General features: G+C 55.0%; 1 protein-coding gene and 1 long non-coding RNA gene across 3 annotated transcripts in view; one reads left to right on the top strand and one right to left on the bottom strand.

Annotated features, from left to right (window-relative positions):
• The window catches only part of LOC106731587 (cAMP-dependent protein kinase inhibitor beta-like), a 52,494-nt gene that overhangs the window by 5,691 nt on the left and 20,269 nt on the right, over positions 1-26,534 (top strand). Inside the window, exon 1 of one of the 2 annotated variants that reach the window (XM_089773418.1) lies at positions 23,961-24,775. The exons of the other annotated variant lie outside the window; for it this stretch is intronic. The gene's annotated coding sequence lies outside the window, so the exon portion shown is untranslated. Of the gene's footprint in view, positions 1-23,960; positions 24,776-26,534 lie in introns of those variants that run through there. 2 annotated transcript variants of the gene reach the window in all.
• On the bottom strand, positions 5,632-26,412 carry LOC149521584 (uncharacterized). The gene is made up of 2 exons (XR_016347880.1): positions 25,640-26,412; positions 5,632-13,175 (listed from the first exon to the last, which is right to left on the bottom strand). It is a non-coding gene; the product is annotated as an uncharacterized LOC149521584 (long non-coding RNA).

Below are 26,534 nucleotides of genomic sequence, written 5' to 3'. Positions count from 1 at the left end.
GGAGGTGTGGGCACAGGGGGCCGGGAGGTGCGGGCACAGGGGGCCGGGAGGTGTGGGCGCAGGGGGCCGGGAGGTGTGGGCACAGGGGGCCGGGAGGTGCGGGCGCAGGGGGCCGGGAGGTGTGGGCACAGGGGGCCGGGAGGTGCGGGCGCAGGGGGCCGGGAGGTGCGGGCACAGGGGGCCGGGAGGTGTGGGCGCAGAGGGCCGGGAGGGGCGGGCGCAGGGGGCCGGGAGGGGCGGGCGCAGGGGGCCGGGAGGGGCTGGCGGGTCAGACGGGCCCCGAAAGGAGCTGGTCAGTGCTCGTGGGAGGGCCAGGTCTTTGACTCCCGGGAGAGGAGCCGGGAGCCCGGACCCTTGGGCCCAGCCAGCACCCCAGGCAGAGCCCTTCGACCTGGCGTGTCGCCTCGTGCCACGGTCCCGGCCGCAAGCAGCGCAGGGGCGCGTGTGGGAATAAGAACGGGGGATGGGACACGCCCCGATTTCATGTCGCACCCAAGCTCCCAGGTCGGCCCTCTGCAGCCCGGCTCCTTCTGGAGCCCCTCGGTCAGGTCGGGATGGGCCCAGCGGCCCGCGGGCTGGACCAGGCCTGTCTAACATTCCTGTCCGGCTCCCCATGGCCCTCCGGGTGACAGTCCGGCAGCGCAGCGGGTGCCCGGCCAGGCTGCCTGCCATGGCCCCAGGCCGATCCCAGAAGCAGCCAGATGCTGCTGGCATGTCTCAGCGAGCCCCGGGAGGCGGCTCCATGTGCCACCCCTGCCCCGGCACCGTCCTCACTGCAGGAGTGGTGCTGGTGGAGACATGGTCTCCCCCTCCCCCCAAGGGGCCACGGCAGGCAGCCTGGCTGGGCACCCTCCTCTGCTGAGCCATCTCCGGCCTGTTCACGCCGGCCCCTGCAGTCGGGTTCCCTGGGCCCTGGTGCTCAAAGTCTCCGTGGGGCTTAACCCCTTCATGCTCACGCTGTAGCCGGGGGACAGGAGGCGGCTGGGTTGTGTGGGTGGCCAGCAGCAGCCTGGAGGGGCGAGCTGCCTTTCTGCACTGTGTGGGCCGGAAGGAAGAGGCGACCTCTGGAAACGCATGGGCCAGGCCACCCCTGTCCCCGCTCCCCCCTCGGCTGGAAGCAGCTCCCGTCCCTCCCCTCCGGCACAGAGCCGAAAGGCTGCTGCCGGCCACAGTTGGGTGTGAGCCCCGATAGAAATCAGGGGCGGGGCCTGTGCCCCCGTGTGCCGCCCGCGTTGCCTCGAGAAGTCGCGGCACCAGGTACAGGCGAGGCGGGTCCATCCCAGCCAGGCGTGGGGGGTGGAGGGGCTGGGCAGGTCGGTCAGTCGCCCCGGCCCCGTGTCAGAGCGGCGTATGGAGAGTGCGTGTGTCACCCGCCCCCGTGTCAATAAAAAGCCTCCGGCTACGCGGCGCTTGGGCTCACCCAACCGGCTGCTAATAACCCGGGAACCGCAGAACTCCGATTGCTGGGCACTGAGCGCGTCATTGTCCGAGGTGTCCCGCATTCGGCGTCGGGGAACGTGTCACCCTCTGCAGGGCGGACCCACGAGGGACATAGACCTCAACCCGCCTGGGCTTCAACTCTCTCGGGGCCTGCGGGCCCCCGGCCAGTCCCGCAGCGCTGGGCAGGGCCGCCGGGCAGTAAATCCAGGCATTGTCCGGTAGGAGCCTGGCGAGACCCAGCCCGACTCTCCCTCCGGAGTCTGGCAGCCTTGGCACATCTCTGCCCTGCCCACCCTGTGGGTTGCTAGCAGGCTCAATGGCCTCGCTTTCGGAGGAGATGCAGGTGCCAGGCTGGCAGGGCCCGGGGGTGGAAGAGGCTTGTAGCTGGCTGTTTAAGGAGCAGCGCTGATGGGGTCTGGCCTGCTCAGCTAGCAGGGACCTTGGGCCATGGGTGGGGCAGTAAAGTCAGGGCCGGGTGGGAGGGGGAGATGCTCAGACCTGTGCAGGGGCCCCTCCTCTTCACGGCCCCTCAGAGGGACCCAGGCCCGTGCGGCACCCAGCCCAGTCTGTTTGTCAGCAGCTGTGTCCGGCTGCAAGCGCCCATCGGGGGAGCTGCCTGGAGCGAGGGCAAAGCTGGCGGAGGGGACTTCAGGCCTCGCCCCCGTTCCCCAGAGCACCATGGGCAGAGCACAGCCCCCTCCCAGGAGGGGACGGCTGGGCTGGAGATGAACCCCCAGCTGGGCTGTCTATCCGCTGCGCAACGCTGTCCCCACAGGGATGGGGCGGGGCCTCGGAGCCCCATATGCTGGGTCTAAAATCAGGCCACAAACCCAGCTCTGGGCATCTGAGCTAAGAAGACTGTGGGAACCCGATCAGAGGCAGCAAGATCAAAGGCAGGCAGTGCGGCCTAGTAGGGGGAACGGGTGGCGAGGAGCGTGGGCACCAGAGCCCAAGGCGCCTGGAAGGGAAGGGGGGTCTCATGACTGAAGCCCGGGCTTGGAATCTTGTGACCTGCCATCGGCTTCCCCCGGGCCCGGGCCCAAGAGGGCCGGCCTGCATGTGGCAGGTGCCGGCTGCAGGAGTTTGGCCCTCGGGTGCCGTTTTCAGGGTTGCGGAGCCCTGGTGGCAGCGTGGTTCCCCATGTCAGCACGGTGGCCGTGTGCTCCTCAGCACACAACCAGCGCCTGCGTCCGGGGTCTGAACCTGGCCCAGGCCCCGCGTCCGTGACGTGCCCCCAAAGCGTCTGAGACCCAGGGCTCCGCCAAGGGCTGCTCCGCGCTGGCTCCAGGAGTCCGGGGTCCTGGAGTCTGGAGCAGGGGCTCGAAAGCTTCCTTGCACCCTCCCTGCCACGGGCGACCCAGGTTGCCACACGATCCCAGGAAGGGGCACCCACGCTAGAGGGCGTCAGCCTGGGGCAGTGGGGCTTGGACTTTGGCTTCAGCCCCAAGCCCCAGCAAGTCCATCGCCAGCCCGGGCCACCCCACTGAAAGGGTGACCCACAGCTTGGGAACCGTGGGAGCGGAGGAAAGGGACGGCCGCCGCCAGGAAGCCACAGCCCCAGCTCTCCGCCCTGGCCAGGCGCTGAGGAGCCGTTGCGGCAGGAAGGGAGCCTGCAGCCAGGCAAGCACGAAGCCGATTGAGCCCATGAAAACGTGGGTGACGTGTGTTATATACACGAGGCCTTTGTGCAGGCAACAAAGCGGCGCGGAAGGAGTGCGGGCGGAGCTCTGTCATTTAGGGCCAACCCCCCGTAATTATCTGCCATTGGATCGGCTGCCTTGCAACTGCGACGCTTCCTGGGAGACGCGTCTCCTTCCCTGGGGGTTACCCGAGCAAGGGAAGATTTCACCTGCGTGGGCCACGCTGAGCCTCTGCGTGCCCGTGAGAGGGCGTCTCTGTGTGGGTGGGTCGTTGCCCCCCCCCCCGTTATCTAGGGGGATGCTCGTCGCTATTTGTGAAGTGGGGGCCACTTTGGCAGAAAACCTTCAGGGTGGGAGCCACATCCCTCCCCCTCCCCGAAGGCCCCTCCCTTTCCCCGAAGCCCCGCCCTGCTCATTCCATGCCCCCTCCCTTTCCTGGCCAGGGGCGGGGGGTTGCGGTTTGGGAGGGAGCTCGGGGCTGAGCCTGGGGTGTGAGTTCTGAGCCGGAGGGGGCTCTGGGCCGGCAGAGTGGTGCAGGGCAGGAGAGGGTAGGGATGCTGGCTCGGGGAGGCAGGGAGGGTCGGGGCTGGGGCAGGGTGCAGGAGAGGGCAGCTCTAGCCCCACACCACTCCGGGAAGGGGCCAAGACACCCCTGCAACCCCTGGGGGGCACATAGCTCCCTGTGCGCTGCCCTTCTCTGCAGGCCCTGCCCCACAACTCCCACTGGGCCCTGCTCCCCACTCCTGGCCAACGGGAGCTGTGGGGAGCGGTGCTTGCAGGCAGGAGCAGTGAGGGGAGACCCCCACCCCTCTGGGGGGCCACTTCCAGGAGCGGCGTGGGGCTGAGGCAGGCAGGCAGCCTGACTCAGTGGTAGGTGCACGGTGCCGACCGACAGGGAGCCGCTCTTTGGGTCCGTGGGAGCCGCCCCGGCACATGGGCCTGGCAGCAGGGGAAGGACCCAGGGGCAGTGAGGAAAGCTGACAGCAAACAAAAATCACCCCAGGGGCACAGAAGGGTGAAAAGCAACAGCGAGTCCCACCCGGCAGGGGGCCAGCCAGCGAGGGCAGCAGGAGCGGCAGCTGGCTGAGCCGTGGCTGGCGTCTGGCGGGGGCGCTGCTGGGATTCCCCGAGGGGGGCGGCAAGCAGGGAGAGGCGAAGGAAGAGAGGGCCCCAGAGGCCTGGCTGTGTGGGGAGGCAGCAAAGGGGTGAACGGGCTGAGTCTGCCCTGTGCTAGTGGGAGACCTTGGGGCAGGAATGAGCGACACGGAATCCCACGGCGGCTGCGTGAGGGTGTTATCTCTGCTGGTGACCATCACTGCGTTCCACCCCAGGCTGTGGCTACACTCGCGGCTTCTTGCGCAAGTAATATGCAAATGAGGCTAAGCGTGGAATATCGCCAAGCCTCATTTGCATACCTAATGAGCCACCATTTTTTTCAGAAGAGGCTCTTGCACAAGAAGGAGAGTCTACACTGCCCCCCTTGCGCAAGAAAACCCCTCTTGCTCAACGCCGTTACACCTCTCACTTTTCAGGAAGAACGGCCTTGAGCAAGAGGGTTTTTCTTGCGCAAGGAGGGGCAGTGTAGACTCTCCTTGTGCAAGAGCCTCTTCTGAAAAAAATGGTGGCTCATTAGGTATGCAAATGAGGCTTGGCGATATTCCACGCTTAGACTCATTTGCATATTACTTGCGCAAGAAGCTGCGAGTGTAGACATAGCCTAGGAGTGGATGCAACAGGAAAAGTGGCTTTCTGTGTTCTGGATCTCTGTACCCACTGGATCTCTGTACCCACTGCCTATTATTTGAAAGTCTTTCCGACTTGTTGAGGCCTGGAAGGTTCTATAGAAACATCAGCATGAGGGGCCAGTGCCAAGTCCAGACAGCACAGGGTCGACAGCACAGGGGCTCTCACAGCCGCTGGGTGTGTGTGTGAAAGGCGTAGTTGGTGGTAGCTTGCTCAGCTCTTACCCGCTGGCCTGTGAGTGCATGTCTGACGGGGGGGGGGGGGGGGGGGGAGGGGCCTGATGCCTTTTTTGGGGACTGTGGCTTGATGCTTAAATGCCACCTCTGAGGTACAACTCCCCCCGCCCCCCCAACATCTGGGATCACAGAGCTGGAAGAGACCTCAGGAGGTCATCAAGTCCACCCCACCCAAGGCAGGACCAATCCCAACTAGGGCCTGAGTCCATAGGCACCGAGTGCCCCACAGATTTCCTAGGCAGCTGCTTCAACTGAGGGTTTGTCCTGGAAAACCTGGGCAGGTGACAACACACCCAGGACACAGGCCTCTTGGAGCATCAGGATGTGCTGGGCTCACTGGTCTTGCTTAGGAAAGCCACAAGTGAGCAAACACACACACCCTGTATGTAACTGCCACAGGGCAGATTTGAACCTGGGCCTTCTAGGCTGTGTCTACACTGGCATGAATTTCCGGAACTGCTTAAAACGGAATACTATTCCGTTTTCAGTTTTTCCGGAAAAGGAGCGTCTACATTGGCAGGCTGCTTTTCCGGAAAAGCCCTTTTTCCGGAAAAGCATCTGTGGCCAATGTAGACGCGCTTTTCCGGAAAAGACTACTGGGCTGTCTACACTGGCCCTTTTCCGGAACAGTGTTCCGGAATAAGGACTTATGCCCGAGCGGGAGCAGAATAGTTTTTCCGGAATAGTGGCTGATTTTGTACAGTAGAGCATCGTTGCTTTTCCGGAAATTCAAGGGCCAGTGTAGACAGCTCGCAGCTTATTCCGGAAAAGTGGCTGATTTTCCGGAATAAGTGGCCCAGTGTAGACACAGCCTAGGTGTGTGGCACACGCACACTCATCTCTGTTGAACTCAGACTTGTTCCAGGCCATGAGGCAGCAGGGGGCTGGGAGGCTGGAAGTCACCCCGAGATCACAACCGTTGGTGGCCACACGAGCTTTCCATGCCTCATTATAGCAGGAGCCAGGCAGTGGAGGAGAGACGTGGAGGGGGATTTGGCCCTGGGAGAGCCAGGCGGGCAGGATTGGGGCCCCTGTGAACCTGTGCATGCAAATACGGTAGCTCTGGATGCATTTCCCCCCAGCCAAACAGCTCCCAGGGGCCTTGGACAGGGCCTGTGTTGCTCAGGAAGGACGAGTTTTAACGTGTCCCCCAACCCTATGCTTGTTTCTCTGCTGCTTCCTGACCCAAGAGATTATCTGCATTATTGTCAACCAATCAGTGATCAGAAATAATACCGTGTGACATGCAACCCCATTCTACCCTACCCTGCTGTGGTTGTGGGGTGCAAGCCAAGGCCGAGCCAGGGAGTGAGAAAAAAACTTGCAAAACAACCCCTGGAGCCTGCCCTTGGAGCCGGAGCCTCGGGTGTAAAACAGCGACGCCCCGTTGAAATCCATAGACCAACGCTTGACACCAGCGGAGGACCTGGCCTGTGGAGTGACGTGCCTGGCCCAGGCCCGGCTCCGGGCAGGTTGCCGTGGGGCCGGGGGCAGGAACCGCACTGCCTGCTCTTGGCCCCTTGCTGAGGAACGTCCGGGAAGTCGCACGCGGCTGGGAGTTTTCAAAAGGGCTGACGAAGGAGCCCAGCTGTGAAAATCCCAACCTTCATCAGCTGAGATTGGGGGCGGGGGCCTCCCTGCCAGAGGTTAACATCCCCCCCCCCCCGGCCAGGGAGCCACTCCCGAGAGTGGGCTGGCAAGCAAGGAAGCAGGAGACACCAGTCGCCTCCCCCGGAATTATTACCCTAAAAGCCCAGCCCCCACCTGCTTGCCATGGGAGCCCCAGGAGCTGCAACAGAGAGGTAGCCGTGGGAGGAAGGAGTCTGGGAAGGCAGCCTGGGCCCTGGATGGGGAAGGAGATTGGAGGCTGCAGAATTAGCTCTGCATTAACACCGCTGTCTACTGGGTCTCCCCGCTCTGCACAGCTGCCCAGTGCGTGTAGATCAGCCCAGTTCCACGGATCTCAGGGCCAAGACCCGCTAAGGACGTGGCCTTTGTCTTGTAGCGTGTGTCTCCACTGCCGCGCGGTGTGAGTGCAGCCTGGCAGGAACCCGCCCTAGCGCTGCCTCCCGCGGTGTGGGCAGCAAGAGCTGTGCAGAGGCAGCGTTGCCGGCTTCCGCGTGCCTGGGGACCTATTTGCATTGCTGCAACCTGCATGGCCCCATCTCCACTGCTATTGTCAGCCATGCTAGTGCAGGTACCTGCGCACCCCGCACACCTTGGATGCAATGTAGCCCCACACACAGTTTGTGCATGCGCATAGGCAGTGTCATTCATCCGTGTGGACACGTCTTGTGGGAGTGCATGCACAGGTATGTTTGGCTAAGTGCACTAGCATGTGTGTGTGCATACTTGTATGTATGGCGTGTAATGTTGCATGCGCATAAGCATGTGTTTGTGTACATGGATTTTCTGGTGTGCAAGTATTTTCTTGTGCTTGTACGCCTCTTTGTTTGCCTAGGCGTGCTAGTAACTGTGCAGACATACTTGGCATGTGGAAATGTTGAGGCCTGGGGTGTGTATATTTGTGTGTGCACACAGACCTATGTTCTGGTCAGATGGGGACAGGTGTATATTCATGTTAATTGCTGTGAACATCTGAGGGTATGACTACATTACAGAATTTTTTTGGAAAACGGCCATTTTTCTGAAAAACTTCAATTACATTCACACTGCAATCGCATTCTTCTGAAAGAAAATCTAAAGACCAGAGGGGTTTTTTGACATTGGTAATCTTCATTCTATGAGGATGAAGCCTTTTTCCGAAAGAGCTCTTCCGGAAAAAGGTGTGTGTGGACGGGGAAGAGGGAGTTCTTTCAAAAGTAGAGAAAAGAGGAAAAAGCACAGGTGCCCTATAATCACGGCTTACAAGCGAGTTAGCGCCCATTCAGTGTGGACGCTATCTGCTGAAAAAGCAGATTGTTTTTTCGACGCACTTTGGCAGTGTGGACACTCTCTTTTGGAAGAAGCTTTTTCGGAAGATCTCTTCCAGAAAAGCTTCTTCTGAAAGAAGCCTGCTGTTTGGACGTAGCCTGAGTGTTTTAGCCCTGTGTGTGTGTACACCCAAGCGATTGTACGTTTGTGTGTGTGTGTGAATATTTTTCCATGTGTATCCCTGAGGGTTGTTGCATGTTGTATTCATGGGAACAGCTGCCAGGACCTTAGCTCAGGTGTGTCTATTAGCTCTCCCACAGCACCACCATGCAACACCTGCCCAGAGCTTTTTCTGCTCACAGTCTGGCAAAGGCCATTTTGCCTCGCAGGGCGTAATAATCTCTCATTTCCCGACAATAATCAATGATTCCAGGTGGGGGCTTCTCTCTGTGCTCCCAGGCAGCGAGGGTGGTGGTGGAGCCAATTAGTTGCTGGGATGGCTAACGCGGAGTGATCTGAGCTGCTGGCAGTTGCAGAGTTGTTTGCTATGGAGCATTTGCTGGGGCTGTGTCCAGTCCACGTTTAAATGGCCCAAGTGATGGGGCTGCGGGTCCTTTCCCATCTCAAAAGCATCTTGTTCAAAAACGGAGCTTCATTAATTATGCAAATGAGGCACGGCAAAATTCCACACCACCTCATTTGCAAATGTTTTTGCGGAAAAGGCTATAGTGTAGATATAGCCAAGTGTCTGGAACATGCACATGAGCTAATGTGTGTGAAGCGCTTTGAGATCCTTGCTAACAGGGCAGGGCGTTAGAAGTAGAGCAGATGGCATCACTTGGAGTGAAGATTACCTGACCCTTGCCATTCGGCAGCCCTGTTTTCCATTGCTTAGGACTTCATCAAACTTTAACCATTTGGGCTGAAATCCCCCCCCTCCCCCCCATTTTCTGCTTCTGGTTGAATTTTGTTGCAAATTTTAGCAGAAGTAGTTTAACTGTTTCCGAGTATGAACTTTGGAAAAATACATAGTTTGGCCTTCGCTCAGCCCCACAGAAACGCCCACAAGGAGCTTAACAGGTCTGTATTCAGAGCAGGGTTTGAGCAGTGCTCAGCAAATGAGGCCACACGCTAGCTGCCACCCTTCCTGGGCATGAATGAGACAGGGCTCTATGGAAAAACTATCATGTGCCCATGTATCCAAAGTCTGCACCATTAAGCACAAGGAGGCTGAACTGAAGTTGCTTGGGCTTACTCGACTTTGCAGCCTTCATGTTCTTTCAACGTAGTTTTTTTGCATAACTATTATGAAAGTGGAGGGCAGAGCCTTTTCGTCTCAAGGTCATTGGTTTGATCCCACACAACAACAGCGGGAAAGGCTGTCCGTTGCTAGGGTGATGAGCACGTTATCCATACGTTGGAAAATAGAGAGATTGCGTCATGAATCAGCGAGTCCAAACTCATTCTAGCACCTTTTCCGTTTCCCCCTGAAATGTGTGGAGATGAGGGAAGAGTTCAGAGGTGAGAGAATGCAGAAGCCAGTGTTATCACTACCCTAGAGTTTACAACCTGAGGCTACGTCTACACTGCCGGCTTTTGCCAGCAGAGAGCATGCAAATGAAGCGCTGATTAGCATTTTGTCATGCTTCATTTGCACAATCTATTCGAGCCATTTTTGTGCAAGGGGGTTTTTGCGTAAAAAGGAAATGTCCACACTGCTTGTTTTTGCGCAAAAACCCCTTGTGCAAAAACAGTTCGAATAGATTATGCAAATGAAACACGACAAAATGCTAATCAGAGTTTAATTTGCATAGTCTCTACCAGCAAAAGCGGCAGTGTAGACAAAGCCTGAGGTCCCTACATCTCAGGGGTCTGCGAAAGGGTGTCGTTATTTAGAAGTGGTCTTTTTCCTCTGAGGTTCTGTAGATTGTATCTAAGATTTCCAAAGGGGTCCCCTGCCTCCACTGGAAAATGTGTAGGGGTGTGCCAGTGGGAAAAGCCTGAAACCGACAATCTGGCAGCAGAACTCGGTCTGTTTGTGTGTTGACCACTTTAAGCAAAAGTGACGATTTATAAAAAGCAAACCCAAGCCCTGTCTGGAGTGGCAGAGGTTTGAAGCTGGCCGGCTTTGGCATGGTGCTGAAAACGCTGGGCCTGAACGTGGCGGTCCTCGCACAGCCTGTGACTCACAGGGCAATGTCCCATTGTTCATTTCTCCGACTGGCCTCAATTTGCAGCCCACAGATCTCAGCAGAAATCTCTCTCCTGGGGCTCCGTGTTGGGCTTCAAGGAACGCAGGCTGCTGATTGAGCTCATTAGAGTCTCCCGTTCTAAGTGGCTTCATTCTGACTGTTTGTGCTGGACTGAGGTTTAACACAAACAAACGTTTACTGCACAAACCCTGCCTCCCAATGGTGTCCCTTGTGCGAGCAAGAAATACGGCCTGATGCTTCTCTGACTAAGGGGAGCATTTACCGGCCCTCTAGATTAGCAACTGATTCCATGAGGCTCTCTGCTTTCCTTTAAAACGCAAGCACTTTTCTAGAGCAAACCCCGACATGTTAACTCAGCTCTTGGCCCCTCCAGCCAGAGCTATTCTCGCTCGCGTCTGCCAGCCTCTATTTTATAAAACAGAAAGGCCTGGAAGCGTGCCCCACCCCCGCCCCGGCACAGCTGAGAGCCCAGTGTTCAGGGCAGTCACCTGGATGTAGGTTGCTGATGCTGGCTATGAAAGTTGCAGCCGCAGCGTCACCTCCCGGGGCTGCGTGAATCTAGTCCCCCTCCCCCTTATTTATTCATTTTAGTAAAAGCCAGTGAAGGGGGGCGGGGGAGAGCTAGATTCAAATGACCCGTTTTGGGGTTAAAAATGACCCAAAATGAAACATTTGGGGCTGAACTAATAAAATGTTTCCAGCTTTTATGATTTGTTTAAAAAAACCAACAACAAAAACCCAACAACCCTGGAAAAACAGATACTCGCTCAGCTCCACGCAAATCTCTCTCCTTCAAGAGAGAAACATTTGCCTCCTGGTCTTTCCTGGCATGGCATGTGCTGGCAGCTGCCTTCCGACCTAGCATGGTTTGCAGGAGGGACTCTCCGACAGCCTGAGCCTGAAGCACAAACCCATGGAGTTCGCATGTTGTCACTGATCATTTGTCTCACTGCATTTGCTGATTCTCCAGTGCATTTGTGTCTAAACAAGATGTCATGGCTCCTTCCCCACTCTGGCATGATAAATGCAGAAGTGGGGGCCAGCAAGTGTACCCCAAAGCCTTATCTACCAGGCTTTGGTATAAAAATTCCCCCAAAATCTTAAAAACCTAGATCTTGGGAATAAAACTTCCGCTGCCACCACCCAAATGTTGATAAAGAAATCAGGGGAAAGAGCATTTGGGAAATCTTACCCCTAAAATAAAAATCAAGGCCCACAATTAACCACTGCCAGGTTAATAAAAAGAAAAGAAAGAACTTTTATTATTACAACAATATTCCTGTTGCAACCATAATGACTAGATAGGGAGGTAACAAAATATACTCATGGAGAAACTCCATGGGCCTAGAACTTAGTTACAAAGAAAAGCCAAAACATCTTTTAAGCAGGGCCAGATCTCAGATCCCATACCCAATCCATAACACAATAAAACCTAACGAAATTACCTAAACTTTACCCTACTTACAGAAAAGGAAGAATGGTGTCTTGGAGAGAGAGAGACATGCTTGTCCCTCTCTGTAGCTGCAGAGCACTCTCTCAGAGGCCGTGTCCAGACTCAGGGGTTTTTTCGGGAAAAGTGGCCTTTTCCCGAAAAAACTTCCCCTGCGTCCAGACTCAAGCCGCGTTCTTTCGAAATTATTTCGAAAGAACGCGGCTTTTCTTTCGATGGCGGTAAACCTCATTTCACGAGGAAGAACGCCTTCTTTCGAAAGTTCCTTTTTCGAAAGAAGGCGTTCTTCAATGTAAAGAGGCCGTCTTCGAAAGAGAGCATCCAGACTCGCTGGGTGCTCTCTTTCGAAAAAGCGGATTTCTCTTTCGAAAGATCTGCCTGCAGTCTAAACGCGATCTTTTGAAAAAGGCTCTTTCGAAAGATGCTTTCGAAAGAGCCTCTTTCGAAAGAAGCCTGCAGTCTAGACATAGCCAGAGAGACAAAAGGGAGAAAAGAAAAAACCCAAATTCCTTTGTCCCAGTTTGAAAAATCCCACCTACATTCCTATTGGTCACTCCACCTGGCAAGGTGTAGTTAACCCCTTAATCCCCAGGCTGCTGGCTAACCCTCATAATCATGACACAAGAAAGTTGGCTTTTTCCCCAACACCACGTCCCTTCCCGCTTGCCCCAGCTAGGAAATGAGAGAACACCAGAGTTGCCATTTTTTTCTGCCCCCTGAAAGCTGGTTACTTTCTTTCTCTATCTCCCTGAAAGCATGTGCTGGGTGTGTTTCTAGGGGGCTCTTCTTGGACACACATTTCCCCCACACAGGCGGTAGGTAGCTTGTGCTAGAGACTGGGTGTGCTGGCTGGTTGTTGTTGCATTGCTCAGAATCACTGGGCTGCTCGTTACACATGACTGCAGGGCTGCCGGCGTGATGACTATGTTAGCAAAATAGTCCTTCGTATCCTTTGTTTTCATGTCACCTGGAAAGAACCAGACAGGCTTTGCAAACAGATACAAGAGCCCGGAAAGGCTGGCCCAGCTCTCAGCCAGCAGAGCTTGAGCTGTTCAAACCACAGTAAGACAATCGAGAGTACTTAGTCCCAGCACTAAACACTACAGAGTCTCTCCCTGAGTCTCAGGTGCCTTCTTGGGTGATCACTGAGCTCCTCAGTCTCCTGACTTGTGTTTAATTATCACCATCTTCTCTATCAGTCTCCAAGGGCTGGCTGGTTTGTCAGGTGCTTGGAGTTAAATGAACTCCACCAGGGGTTCTTGTGTGTGTGACCTCACTGATTATTGTTCTGGCGTTGACGGCGTCGTGTCTCCATTCCAACGTGGAGGCAGCTGGCGCCATCCTATTCAGCAATCCTTGGCCTTGTTTGTCTTTGTAGTGACAGTTCTTTAGATTACCTTTTGGGCCTTTTATTTGTAATTCTGCTTGTTGTCTCTCAGAAATATCTGGAGCTTCAAGCTAGTTTTCCTTGATTATGTTGGAGAATTCTCTCAAGGGCTCCTGTCCCACTGCAGGACACGGATGTTGAATTTTTAACAGCAAGATTCTTTCTCCAAAGTGTTTCTCAGGCTGATGGGTGCTGACAAAAAGAAAAAAAGATTCATAGGATCATAGAATACTAGGACTGGAAGGGACCTCGAGAGTCATCGAGTCCAGTCCCCTGCCCTCATGGCAGGACCAAATACTGTCTAGACCATCCCTGATAGACATTTATCTAACCTACTCTTAAATATCTCCAGAGATGGAGATTCCACAACCTCCCTGGGCAATTTATTCCAGTGTTTGACTCCCCTGACAGTTAGGACCTTTTTCCTAATGTCCAACCTAAACCTCCCTTGCTGCAGTTTAAGCCCATTGCTTCTCGTTCTATCCCCAGAGGCCAAGATGAACAAGTTTTCTCCCTCCTCCTTAAGACACCCTTTTAGATACCTGAAAACTGCTCTCATGTCCCCCCTCAGTCTTCTCTTTTCTAAACTAAACAAACCCAATTCTTTCAGCCTTCCCTCATAGGTCATGTCCTCTAGACCTTTAATCATTCTTGTTGCTCTTCCCTGGACCCTTTCCAACTTCTCCACATCTTTCTTGAAATGCGGTGCCCAGAACTGGACACGATACTCCAACTGAGGCCTAACCAGTGTAGAGTAGAGCAGAAGAATGACTTCTTGTGTCTTGCTCACAACACACCTGTTAATGCATCCCAGAATCGTGTTTGCTTTTATTGCAACAGCATCACAGTGCTGAGTCATAGGGTATGTCTACACTAGCCCCCTAGTTCGAACTAGGGAGGCTAATGTAGGCATTCGAAGTTGCAAATGAAGCCCGGGATTTAAATATCCCGGGATGAGGTGTACCAGTAGTTCGAATTAGAGATTCTAATTCGAACTACCTACTCCGTACCGCGTGTAGCCGCAGGCATGGAGTCCACACTAAGGGGGATTTAAAAATGGCGGCGCCTGGGAAGATGCAAATGAAGCCCGGGATATTTAAATCCCGGGCTTCATTTGCAACTTCGAATGCCTACATTAGCCTCCCTAGTTCGAACTAGGGGGCTAGTGTAAACATACCCATATTTAGCTTGTGGTGCACTATAACCCCTAGATCCCTTTCTGCCGTACTCCTTCCTAGACAGTCGCTTCCCAGTCTGTATGGGTATGTCTACACTAGAAAGTTAGTTCGAACTAACGGACGTTAGTTCGAACTAACTTTCCTATGCGCTACACTAGCGCTCCGCTAGTTCGAATTTGAATCGAACTAGCGGAGCGCTTAGTTCGAACTAGGTAAACCTCATTTTACGAGGACTAACGCCTAGTTCGAACTAGCTAGTTCGAACTAAGGGCTGTGTAGCCCTTTAGTTCGAACTAGTGGGAGGCTAGCCCTCCCCAGGTTTCCCTGGTGGCCACTCTGGCCAACACCAGGGAAACTCTATGCCCCCCTCCCGGCCCCGGACCCCTTAAAGGGGCACGGGCTGGCTACGGTGCCCGTGCCAGGTGCAAGCCTGCCAGCACCCAGCTAGCAGACCCTGCACCTGGCACGGCACAGAGCCACCCACCCGATGCCCCCCAGCCCACCCCCTCTTGCCGGGACCAGGCTGGCGGCTCCCGGGAGCTTGCCCTGGACCGCAAGAGGCGGGCACCTTCCTGGGCTAGTGCGGACATCGTGGACCTTGTCCACGATCTCCGCACTAGGCACAGGAAAGTGGCCGTCTAGGGCAGGAGAGCTGCCAGCCTGGCCACCCAGGACCAGGTGTGCATGAAAATCAAGGGGGTCCACTGAGACCCCCGACACTGAGCCCTGAGCTTACAATGGCCGTCCTGGGTCAGACCAAAGGTCCATCTAGCCCAGTAGCCTGTCTGCCCACACCGGCCAACCCTAGGGACCCTGGAGGGGATGGACCGAAGACAGTGACCAAGCCATTTGTCTCGTGCCATCCCTCTCCAGCCTTCCACAAACTTTGGGCAGGGACACCACTCCTACCCTCTGGCTAATAGGACTCCATGGACCCAACCTCCATGACTTGATCTCACTTCCCTTTAAACTCTGTTCTAGTTGTAGCCTTCACAGCCTCCTGCAGCAAGGAGTTCCACAGGTTAACTATTTGCTTTGTCAAGAACAACTTTCTCTTACTAGTTTCAAGCCTGCTACCCATTCCTTTCCTTTGGTGTCCTCTAGTCCTTCTTTATGGGATCTCAGGAAGAACTTTTCTGAATGCACCCTCTCCACCCAACCCCTGCTTTTACAGACTTCTATCCTGTCCCCCCTCCGTCTCCTCTTTTCTAAGCTGAACAGTCCCAGTCTCTGTAGCCTCTCTTCATCTGGGACCTGTTCCCAACCCCTGATCATGTTAGTTGCCCTCCCCTCTCCCAGCCTTTCTCTTCCCCTCTCCCACCTCCTTTTCCCAGTCTCCCCCAGTTTTTTTCAATAAAGACAGAGTCAATGTTGGAAGAAACGTTATCTTTATTTTGTACATCAAGAAGAAGGGGGGCTAGGGAAGGGCAAGTGGAAGGAGGTGAGGGAGGAATGGGGTACGAGCCCCCGATGGGGAGGACTGGGCTGGCTCTGCGGGCTTCTGGGGGTGGAAGCTCTCCTGCAGCCCCCCAATTACTCCCTCTCCCCAGATGGCAGCCTGCGGCAAGTGCAGCCGGGCTGATGGCCGAGTGGTGTGATGTGCCCAGTGTGGGCACTCAGGGCACTCCAAGCCAGAACTTCTTTGCAAGCGGGGCACCCCTTAGAACTGTGTGTCCGGGGTGGGGGTCGGGACCCTTTAAGCGCAGCCCTCGGCTAGCCTGAGACAGTATCTCCATGCTCTAAGTCCTCCTTTTATGCCCTGCCGGCACTGCTTCCGGCCATCATTAAGCCCTGTTCAGAGTCCACTCAATGTGGACTTACTAGTTCGAACTAGCAAAACGCTAGTTCGAACTAGTTTTTAGTTCTAGATGCGTTAGTTCGAACTAGCTTAGTTCGAATTAACTAATTCGAACTAAGTTAGTTCGAACTAGCGCTGTAGTGTAGACGTACCCTATGTGTGAAACTGATTGTTCCTTCCTAAGTGGAGCACTTTGCATTTGTCTTTATTAAACATCATCCTGTTTACCTCAGACCATAATCTCCAATTTGTCCAAATCATTTTGAATTATGATCCTGTCCTCCAAAGCAGTTGCAACCCCTCCCAGCTTGGTATCATCTGCAAACTTAATAAGCGTACTCTCTATGCCAGACAGTCTGAATGAAATTTCCTCTCTTAATCAAGTTTTACTCACTTAAAACTGCAATGTCATAGGTAGGTACCAAAGAGACTTGAGTGTGTGCTTAAAGTTTGGCATATGCGATCAACTTCAGTCCTGGAACATGAACATACCGTGTGCCCTATAGGAAGAATTCTATTCAATGGCACCAAGTTCCTGGTCAAGAGAGCAGGCGGAACGCTAACACCCCAGGAAGTGTGGATTGTGCCCTGGATTTTGTTGTGACCTTTGCAATATTCAGTGATTTTCTTAAAGTCCTGCCCTCTGCAGTGGTGTCATGATAGGAGAATCTCAGCTTTCATTTTTTAAAAAGATACATTTACCATCCTGGTGGTTGCTGAGTAAATCTGGCAATGTGACCCCTAAAGACTGATAAATAGGGTTGCCAGATGGTTTCAACAACAATACCAGACACGTTTGCCATTCCATCACCATCCACATTCCATCGCATGTCAAAAATACTGGACATTTCTGTTTTCTCATTTCTATTTTCTCAATTTGTTTCCTGAACAAAAAGCTCAAATACTGGCCTGTTCGGTTCAAAACCGGACACCTGGCAACCCTACCGATAAAAAGCACCCCAACATTCCTTGTTTAAAAAGTTGCACCATCTTTAAGCCAATCACATGATTTTGTGGGGACTGATTTTTTGTTTTGTGATCATATGGGGTTGGCAATACAGGCAGTCTGCCGGTCCGCCAGTCCACCCTGGCACCTTCTGGGGAAAGCAGGCCAGAGAGGCCCTGTAATGTAAAAAAAAGAGTTTTAAATCTCTTTGCTATAGTGAGGAAATAAAGGGAGAAGCCACATGTTTTCTCCTGCCTCCCAGCTGAGGCGAAGGCAGGCCCTGCGGGTTCACTTCATAGTGCTCTGCCTGCTGTGGATATAGCTCGAGGGTTGTGTTCGGGTCATGCCTGGTAAACAAGAACAGAGCAGGACCAGAAATCAGTGAAGCAAAATTAGTGTGTCAGAAACTAGGTTTAATTGGTGAAAAAAATCCCGAGGGTCTGGAGTGTTCTGCCCCCCCTCCCCCCACATGCTCTAGGTCAGTGGTCCCCAACATGATGCCCGCGGGCGCCATGGCGCCCACGGGGTCATTTGTGTGCGTCCGCCAAGTGCTCAGGGCTGGCCTGTCCCCGGGCACGTGGTGCATTCATCGGGGCTGGAGCCAGCCCGGACGCATGGTAAGCGCCGGCCCTGGGAGCGCTGCGAATTGGCCACTCGTGCCCCAGGCGCGCGGCGCTGGGGGGGGCGCCGGCCCCGGGCGCGCAGCATTTGGAGGGGGCGCCGGTCCCCGGCGCACAGTGCTTAGGAGGAGCGCCGGCCCCAGGAGCGCGGTGTTTGCAGGGGGGGGCCCGGCCTCGGGTGCGCGGCGCTTGGGAGGAGCACCGGCCCCGGAGCGGAGCGATTGCAGGGGACCCCCGCCCCCGCAGCTATGGGGAGGGCGCCCCTGGGCGTGCATGTGTCCCCGCCCTCTGGCGCCCGGCAGGCAAACGGCCACGCCCCCTGGAGCCCGGCAGCCTCTAAAGGTTGGGGACCACTGCTCTAGGTGGGTCTGTGATGGGGTATTAGCTAATCTGGGCCCAGCCGAGGTCAGTATAAATAAAGGCTCCTAGAGGGGGGAGACAGACTCACTCTTCCTGGGGGAGCAGGAGGGCCCTGGCTGCTGGGGAAGCTGGAGGCTGCCTGACAGAGCCGAGCTGGGGCCTGAGGCACTAGGGCTGCAGAGAGGCAGCGATGAGTGGCCGTGTCAGGCTGCAGTATGCCCCTGAGGTAAGGGGGTGGCTGATGCCTGGCAGGGGGTCACTGAGGCATGGTGGGCAAACAGGGTTCCCAGAGGGGGAGGGCTCCAGAGTGTGGGGGTCCTGTGGCAGGGTGGTACCCAGGGGGGATGGGTGCCAGAGTCCTGGAGGGATGTGGGTCTTAATACAGAGGGGTTCAGAAAAACCAGGTCAGAAGGCCACACACCGGCCAAGAGCGGGTGCTCCAGCAATGAAGAGCTGGTTCCCAGAGGGTGCCTCCAGGTGCTCATTGGGGGCAGGTGCACACTCTGGCTGTGTCTTGACTGGCATGATTTTGTGCAAATACTTTTAATGGAAAAGTTTTTCTGTTAAAAGTACTTGCGCAAGAGAGCGTCTACACTGGCATGTGCCTTTGCACAAAAGCATCCATGCCAGTGTAGACGCTGTCTTGCGCAAGAAAGCTCTGGTGGCCATTTTAGCCATCGGGCTTTCTTGTGCAAGAAATTAACTTGGCTGTCTCCACTGGCCTCTTGCACAAGAATACTCGTGCAAGAGGGCTTATCCCTGAGCGGGAGCGTCAGAGTGCGCAAGAACCACTGATTTTGTACAGTACAAAGTCAGTGCTCTTGTGCAAATACTCGTGGCCAGTGTAGACAGGCGGCAAGATTTTGCACAAAATCTTGCCAGTCTAGATGCACCCTCTGTGTCACAGGGTCCTTAAAGAAAGAGACTTTGAGGAGGAAGATTGGCTACTGGAGCAAGCTGCCACCCCCCACAGCATCCAGGCCGAAGATTAGACCAAAGGGTGGGGCTAAGGTGACATCACCAGCTCAACCTCTCTCTAGATCACAAAACGGGATGGGATGTAACAGCAGCTCTGGCCCACCTCTTCCCCCACGTACCACCAGCTGGACTGTCTGAGATTGTCAAACAAAGGGGATTGTCCTCCTAAAAATGGGCTGCTAAAAAGGAAGCCTTTTTAAAGACTGTGATAGAAATGCAGCCGTGTTAGTCTGGTGAAGCTGAAACAAAAACCAGGACTATGTAGCACTTTAAAGACTAACAAGATGGGGGAGTGGGTCTGGCCCACGAAAGCTCATCACCTATTAAACCATTTTGTTAGTCTTTAAAGTGCTACATAGTCCTGGTTTTTTTGTTTGTTTTTTGTTTTAAAGACTGGGCATTTCAGTGCCTTTCCTTTTTTAAAAAAAAACTTCAGTGGTTAAAAAGATTTGAATGGTATGTTTGCAACGATGCTAAGCAGCGTGAGTGTCAGTACGCCAGCATGCAAACCTGGGAGTAATGCTGCCTCCGTGTCCTCCCCTTGCAAAGGATGCTGTGCAGTACGTGGCAAACCACAGGCAGGGTCCTGCACTCAGTTTCAGTGTGAGCCAACGTTGACTTCAGCGGCTTATTCTGCATTGAGCCCAGAATCAGGCCCCGTGGCAGCAAACAGGGAGTTTCACTAGACTTGCTTTTCTGCCCTGGCAGGGGAAGCAGCAGGCAGCAGCCAGGCCCAAACAGCTGCTGGTGCTGTGCTTGTTGTTTAATTCTTTGCAATTGCACGTTAACGAAACCAGACCACAGCAAGCCAGCCTCTATGGTGCAAAGGTCACATCCTTGGATGTGGCTAATGTGACATCATTCGATTTACTGCCTTGTGTTCCTGGTGCACCAGGATCTTCAGGCAAGGGTGGTGCACGTATGGCTGTGTTATTCCCTGCGTCATGGCCTTTGAGACATGGGCGTAAAGAGCAGGTTGTCAGAAGTAGCTAGTTGCATGCCTCAGGTTTTGGGAGCCCGGTCTCAGACACATGGGCCTGAGTGCTGGGTGCCATTGGCTTCAGCACCTCAGAAAATCCAGCCCAGGGGATCTGAGCTTAGATTCCCAGAACTGAGGCATCCAGAAGTAGCGATCACTTTGGGAAGTTTTTAGCCTGAGCTATGTGACCAGGAAGGCACATTAATGGCAGAGCCAGGGAAAGAACAGCTGAGTCCTCAGTTCTGGTCTGTATAGAGAAGGTTCAGATTTCAGACACGTCCCTGGTAAGCCCCTCCTTCCCTCCCTCTCCCCCCCCCCCAAAAAAGCTGGTGTTTCCCCAGTAAACACCAGAGAAACACTGGAGCGTGTGTTGGCTTCACCCTTTTCCAGAGAGTTTCTTTATGCTGGTGATGTCTCTGCTCCTTGGTACCTAGCGAAGAGTAATGCAGATGACGGGGTGTGGTTTCTAAAGCGCACTAACGCATTGCACATTAATTAGGCCACGTAGACCTGCGTGTGTGTTGCACTGTGGCAGATGTCAGGAGTTCCTGGCCCCTGTGGCCGTGCCCTGGGTATTGTACCCCTCTGTCCCTCTCACATGGATTCCATCAACTCCAGTGTGTTTCACTAGCTCTATTTTTACCACACCCTCAATTAGCCTCATTAGAGGGATTTTCTCAGGAAACTCTTCCTCGTGACTTCAGAAGTCTGGCAGAGCAGAGGCAGCACTAAGCTGACAGGAAATCAACAAAGCTTAGAAAGTCCAGAAATGAACCAGCTACGTCACAGGAGTGGAACCTGCTTGGCTGGTCCCAATCCCAGGGTCTCCAGGCACCTCCCGGTGCATCAGCTTTGCCACAGGCTATATTTACTCCGATTTATGCAATGCAATTAGCCCTGCCTCCCTGACCTGCTCCTGGGATCCATCAGGTGCTTTCTGAGTAGCTGTTCAGGTCCCAAGGCTACAGATTAATCAACCAGAATCTCCACAATGGAAGTGAACATTCTGCTCTCCCTGCTCGGCAGGCCCTGTCCCTGGGCCCATGAAAGAGGGGATGGCGATTCTGGAGTCACTGGTGTCGCTGCAGCACATGGAGACATACTCGATCTAGTTCTCCTAACAAAAGCCGTGAACCTGCAGCACTGAAGGTAGCATCCCAGCCTGCCGGCGCTGGTGTGGCTTCCCTGCTATTGAGCCAGCTACATCAAGGCAAGCTCAGGCGCAGCAGTTGCATGCTGCAATCATGCCTTTGATGGCAGGTGAGACGGATCCTGCCGTAGCCATCCGTCCCCGGGGCTGGATGCCTCAGGAGGAGATGTGTAGCTGACGGGTAGGCCTGTGTGATGGTCCCCTTAGAGAGCACCCATTTCCTATGGAGAGACTGGGGCAGGTGCTCATGGTCCTGCAGCACTAGCTGCTCTGCCTGCCCGTCACTAATTTCATTCCCTTTCCCACAGCCCCGTTGCACCTCACAGCCAGGAACAGGCTCAGATCAGCTCCATCAGCAAGTTGAATCTTTTCGTCCCACTCCCGTGGGTGAGGAACTGAGTCCCGGAGGGTGGAATTCACTCCAGCCACAAGGGCCCACTCTAGGCCAGGCCAGCAGGTGAGATCTCCCTTCTCACGCTGCCTCCAGCCTGATTTCCCAGTGCTCTTGCTAGGCACCGGCAGTTCCCACGCAGCTTCCGGTTGGGCAGTGGGGGCTCAACACTTTGAACCCCAGCTGCAGACCCCTGCTGGGGGGGTTTGTTCCGGCTGCCTCCTGACATCACCTGAAGCTTGACACCTGCGGACTCACCCGGGTTCTCAATTCTACCTGCCCAGCTGGGCGCACAGAGCCATCGCCTGCCCCATGAATCTTGCCCTTCTCCAGAGAGCCAGATGAGTGGTTTTCTGCACTGCACCCATCATGGTTAGGGGGGCTGATGTGCAGCCACAGGGAGAGCCAAGAGGGCGGGGGTGGGGTTGTTCTCCTCTCTAACCAGCCCGGCTGCCTGTCTTGCCTTTTCCTTGCCATAGAGCTGATGGGAATAAAGGAAGGCCAATTACTATGGAAGGGAGAAAATAGCCTCATCTCTGACTCTCACCCTCCCGATTCTGGGAGCCAAAGGGCTGATGTAGCTCCTCTCATGGGAGGCAGCAGCAGGAGCTGCTCTGGTTTTGATCCAGCGTGTTTCCAAGGACTCGGAAGGACACGTGGTAGCTCCAGGACATCCTGAGGGAGCATGATAACATCAATTACATCCTGCAAATGAAAAGAGCTGCTTGTGTAAATCTGGTGCTTGACCCACAGCCTGAAGGAGGCAACTTCCTGCTCTCTTGACGTGGTGATTAAAGAAGAATGGTCTGTCCCCAGGGACCGGGCTTTATTAGTTCTGCTTATTGAGTGAACAGGCTTTGTGTGTCCTCAGACTCGTACAGCCCACAGGCACCAGGACAATGGGGTGAATTTACCTGGAAGCAACTCAGGCATTCTGGGGATACAGGGCTTGGGAAAGCCCCGCGTTTCAGGAGCGCGCAGCCCAGGCCATGTGGCCGAGGGTTGGATCTCGAATGCTGGAGTGACACCACCTCACCCAGAGGCAGAGCTGGGCAAGGAACGGAACCACCACAGGACATTTGAATTACAAATCAGAGCGAAAAAACCAAAACTTGGAAACTTCCTGCAGAACAAAAATTCTTTTTTTTTTTTTTTAAATTTGGAGCTATCTAAACATTTAGGCTCAATAAAGTAAAAATAGTGGGGGTTTGTGAGTGGAAACACAGTATAAATATGAAATATAATAGATTTAAATGATTATAATACAGCTTCTCCCCTCTGTCTTGCTCCACAGCCCCAGGGCCCTCATCAGTTCCCCCTTCCCATCCTGCCCCACAGCGCCTGGGCCCTCGCCAGCCGGCCACCATGTATCAGAACAAGCCTGAGGATAGCCAGCACTGAATCTTCTTTTAACAGCTTCGGGGGGATAAACTGCCATGAAAGCTCATGGTCCCATCTCCAGGTTTTGTTAGTCTTTAAAGTGCTACCAGACTACTTCTTTTAACAGGTTCTCAGATACCCACCCCTTTAAACAGGGACCTGGGCCTTTCCTAGTTAGGTCTGGGGACAGAGAACGCAAGGAGAGGTAGCCTAGGAGATGTTGGAATGCCAGCTCGTGTCCCTCAAGCTGTGACACCTGCCTAATTTTTTTTTTAAATTCAAGGCCCCCTGGGCATAGAGCAGCCTTTAGGCAACCAGCCAGCCCGAGGAAGGCTGACAACGATGGGCCCCCATGTTCACTGCACCCTGGATTAGCAGTCCATGGCTGTACAGGGTATCCCCACTATACGTCCAAGATAAGTTCAAAAAACTGTGGCCGTACAGCGAAAGGACGTAAAGAGAGGAATTCCCCCCCCCCCCCGTCCCGCTCGCTTCCGTTTGCGCCAATTGGTCTTTTAATTTTTGCGCCACAGAAGAGCGGGGTGTGGGTGGACTTAAAACGGAACCGTTCCCACAAGCATCAGCGAAGCAACTTACAGCGGGGACGCCCTGTATCACTTAACCGCCTTGTCATGGGAAAAGGGCCATTTGGTGCTTTGCGTGGCTATGCAGTGCGGGAGGGGGGGGGGGCACGCACATCTGTGTGCAAAGCCAAGTGTGAGGACCAGACTCAGCGCTAGCAGCAGGCAGGCCCTGCTCCTGAACGGTTGCCATGGCAGCACACCTGGGGATTGCCTGGGGCCCAGGTCTGTGTGGCACTTTCCATTGTGCTGTCTCGCCGGGAGCGTTGCGCTCTGGGAGACTGGACCTGGGCGACTCCTAGCATGGGATTATATAAGACAGAGGCAGCCGAGGAGCCGTAGCAGATACCCCCCCCGTTGTGTGGTGGTTTAGTGCCAGGGAAAGCCGACGGCTTTGTCTACACTGGCACTTTTGTGGCTCAGGAGTGTGAAGAGACATCTCCCTGCATGACAAGCGTCAGGGATGCAACGTGCCAGTGTGGACCGTGCTTCCTTGGCAGGAGCCGCTGGACGTGGCTCTGTCAGCAGAAGAGGGTGTGGCTGCAGGGGCCCGGCTCCGCCATTGCACGGCGCGCAGGGCAGGCACCGCCTAAGGACTTTGAACCGCTACTGAGGAGCCAAGCAAGTAACTAGCTGCCAGGACAGAGGGACCGAGCACACAAGCCCCAGTGTGAACAGCTGGGCACTCTCATGCACTTGTATGCACATCAGGGCACCTCCATGTGCTCACACACATGCACCACATACATACGCGTGCTGCACAGCCATCCAAACACATGTATGTAAACAATATGCCCCGTGTGCATGCGCTATGTTCATGTGCTGTGTGCTCTCTGCTGTGCCTGTGCTCGCTGGCAAGGGGCAGCTCCCCACTTTTCGATAATCCTAGACTCCTGGATCTACCACTGAGGGCCTGATCCTGTACTCCTTGCACACACGACGATTCCCACCGAGGGGCGTTGCCTCGCCGTGCCTCAGTTTCCCCCTCAGTAACGGGCCCACCGCTGACGCTGTCCGAAATGCAGAAGGACATTTGGATCCAGGTGTGGCACATCCTCTTTCCTCCCTGCCAGAGGCGACTTCTCTGAAATCCTCTATGCTGGGCGTTGGCCGGACTCTGCGCTTGCTGAACAGCCCGGCTGGGTGGCTTTCGTTCCTCCGAGGGAGGTGTGCCACTGGCACGCTGCTCCAGGCAGTGATTCAGCCCCTGGGTTAATCATTGACTCCTCCCTTCTCTCTTCTCCCTCCTCACGCCTGAGATCGCTTTGATTCCTGCCAGGGCAGCACTGCAGCCTGGGCTGCCCTGGGTTTGTTTCTGTCTGGCCCCACGGCACCTGCAGCATTCAAGGGCTTTGGAACCTTTGACTGACTTGCTGAAAAAGCAGCATCAAGGCACCGGGGCAGCGGTGCCTGAAAGCGAGGGGAGCCTGGGTGAGTTGGTTATTTCCGTCTGCTTGGCCCAGCGCTGGGCTTTGGGAGCGTCACACTAGCACCGGGCAGGGAATGGTGCCAGGACGCCTTGCAGTCACCTTGATCACAGGCAGGGACACGCTTGCTGCTCATGTGCCTGACCTAAGCGCTTCCCTGCACCTCCCACACTAACCCTCACCCTCCGGGTAGGAGCAGCGTCTGTTCTCTCGCTGTCTGTTCGGAGGGTGCCAAGCAGGGAGGGGGCTTTTGCTTCATGCCATGTGTGTTCTCCCCACCCCACATGCCCCATCTCAGTCCTGGGCACGAGGTTTGGCTTCCTTCTGGTGCCAGCCAAGGGGCTCTTGATTCAACATCTTCACTCAATGCTAACAAGCCAGAATTCCCTTCACAGGGGACACATCCCCTCCTAAGGCCAGGGGGGCTGAGCTCTGAGGGGAGTGGAGAGGATGAGGCACCTCACAGAATTGGGCCCCGCCCCGGCCCAGTGTGTGGCATGGCTGCTGGATATTAAACAGCTGCCCTGTAGGGCTGCCAGGGAGGGGGGGGTCACAGGCCAGAGACGGATCTGGCCACCCCCAAAGCCAAGCAACTGGCGTTAAGTCTCTGATTACTTCAGTGGTGTCTCCATCCACCCCACTCCTCCTGCACCCTCACCCAGATCCCCCGCTCAGGCCCTCAGTGCCCCCTGGAGCTGGTATCTACAAAGCAAGAAGAGGTGAGAGGTTTTTCCTGGCATCGAGTCCAGGGGAGTCACTGCTCTCCGACCCAGCCGCTCAGAGCAGGCGCAGGCTGTGACTCCTCCAAGCCCAGGAGAGACCGGACACAAGGGTCTCCTGAAAATAGCCTCGAGGGCGCCACACTCACCCAGCACGAGCAGCAGGCAGTTCCTCTTCCTGCTCTTTGTTTTGTGCTGGAAAATTGCTGCTGCCGTTCTCGGTTTATTATTTATGAACGGATTGTCTGAGCGCTGGATCTCGCTGAGCAGCAGCAGCCCAGTCCACTCGCGCTCTGGCCAAGGAAAGTACGTTTCCAGCACAGGATAGACTCCTTGAGCAAGCCAGGACCTCTGGGTTTTCTGCTCCCAGCTCTGCCGCCTCCTGAGACACATCTGGCAAGTTAAATCCCCCTCTCTGGGCCTCAGTTCCCGTCTTTTGAGGTCAATCACTTCCTCAAAGGGAGATTCAAGGCTGCTGCTGTTTGCAAGCTAGTGGAAGGTCTCTGCAGCCGAGGACAGTTATTTCAACAGGGTCACCAATGACTGACCTTCTCCATTCTCCTCCCTGGGTAACTCAGGTTCAGCCAACTGGCCTCTCTCCCTGCCTTGTAACCTGCTCTGTGCACATTGCTGAAGTGACGGCACTTCCCACTTTGCTTCTGATTTGATCACAAGGGATTGTTTCCCCGGCCCAGGCTGACGCAGATGTTTTTGCAGGATAAGGGTGGAAAATCACCTTCCAATAATATTTGCTAAGCAGATGGGGGGGGGGGGGGGATTGGCTTGGGTCAGCTAGGCCTGCGTGATGCAGTTCCACTGCAAAACTGACCTCACAGACTCTATCGAGTTTCCCTCTGCCAAATGTTGACTCTGCCAGCCAGAGAGAGCTTTTGTTCTCACCCCGCCCCCTTTAGATCCGGACTTTCTGCCGAAAGGCAGTGAGCAGCTCAGCAGTAAAACTGGTGTGAGGGCAGCAGTGCTGCCAGACTCCCGCTCAAAACGCAGGAGGCAGCGGCAGAGCCTCCAAAATTGTGTGATTGCCCC

The sequence above is a fragment of the Pelodiscus sinensis genome, chromosome 26 (assembly GCF_052426305.1).
Source record: "Pelodiscus sinensis isolate ZL-2025 chromosome 26, ASM5242630v1, whole genome shotgun sequence".
NCBI lineage: Eukaryota > Metazoa > Chordata > Testudines > Trionychidae > Pelodiscus > Pelodiscus sinensis.
This window is presented reverse-complemented; position numbering and strand designations above follow the sequence as displayed.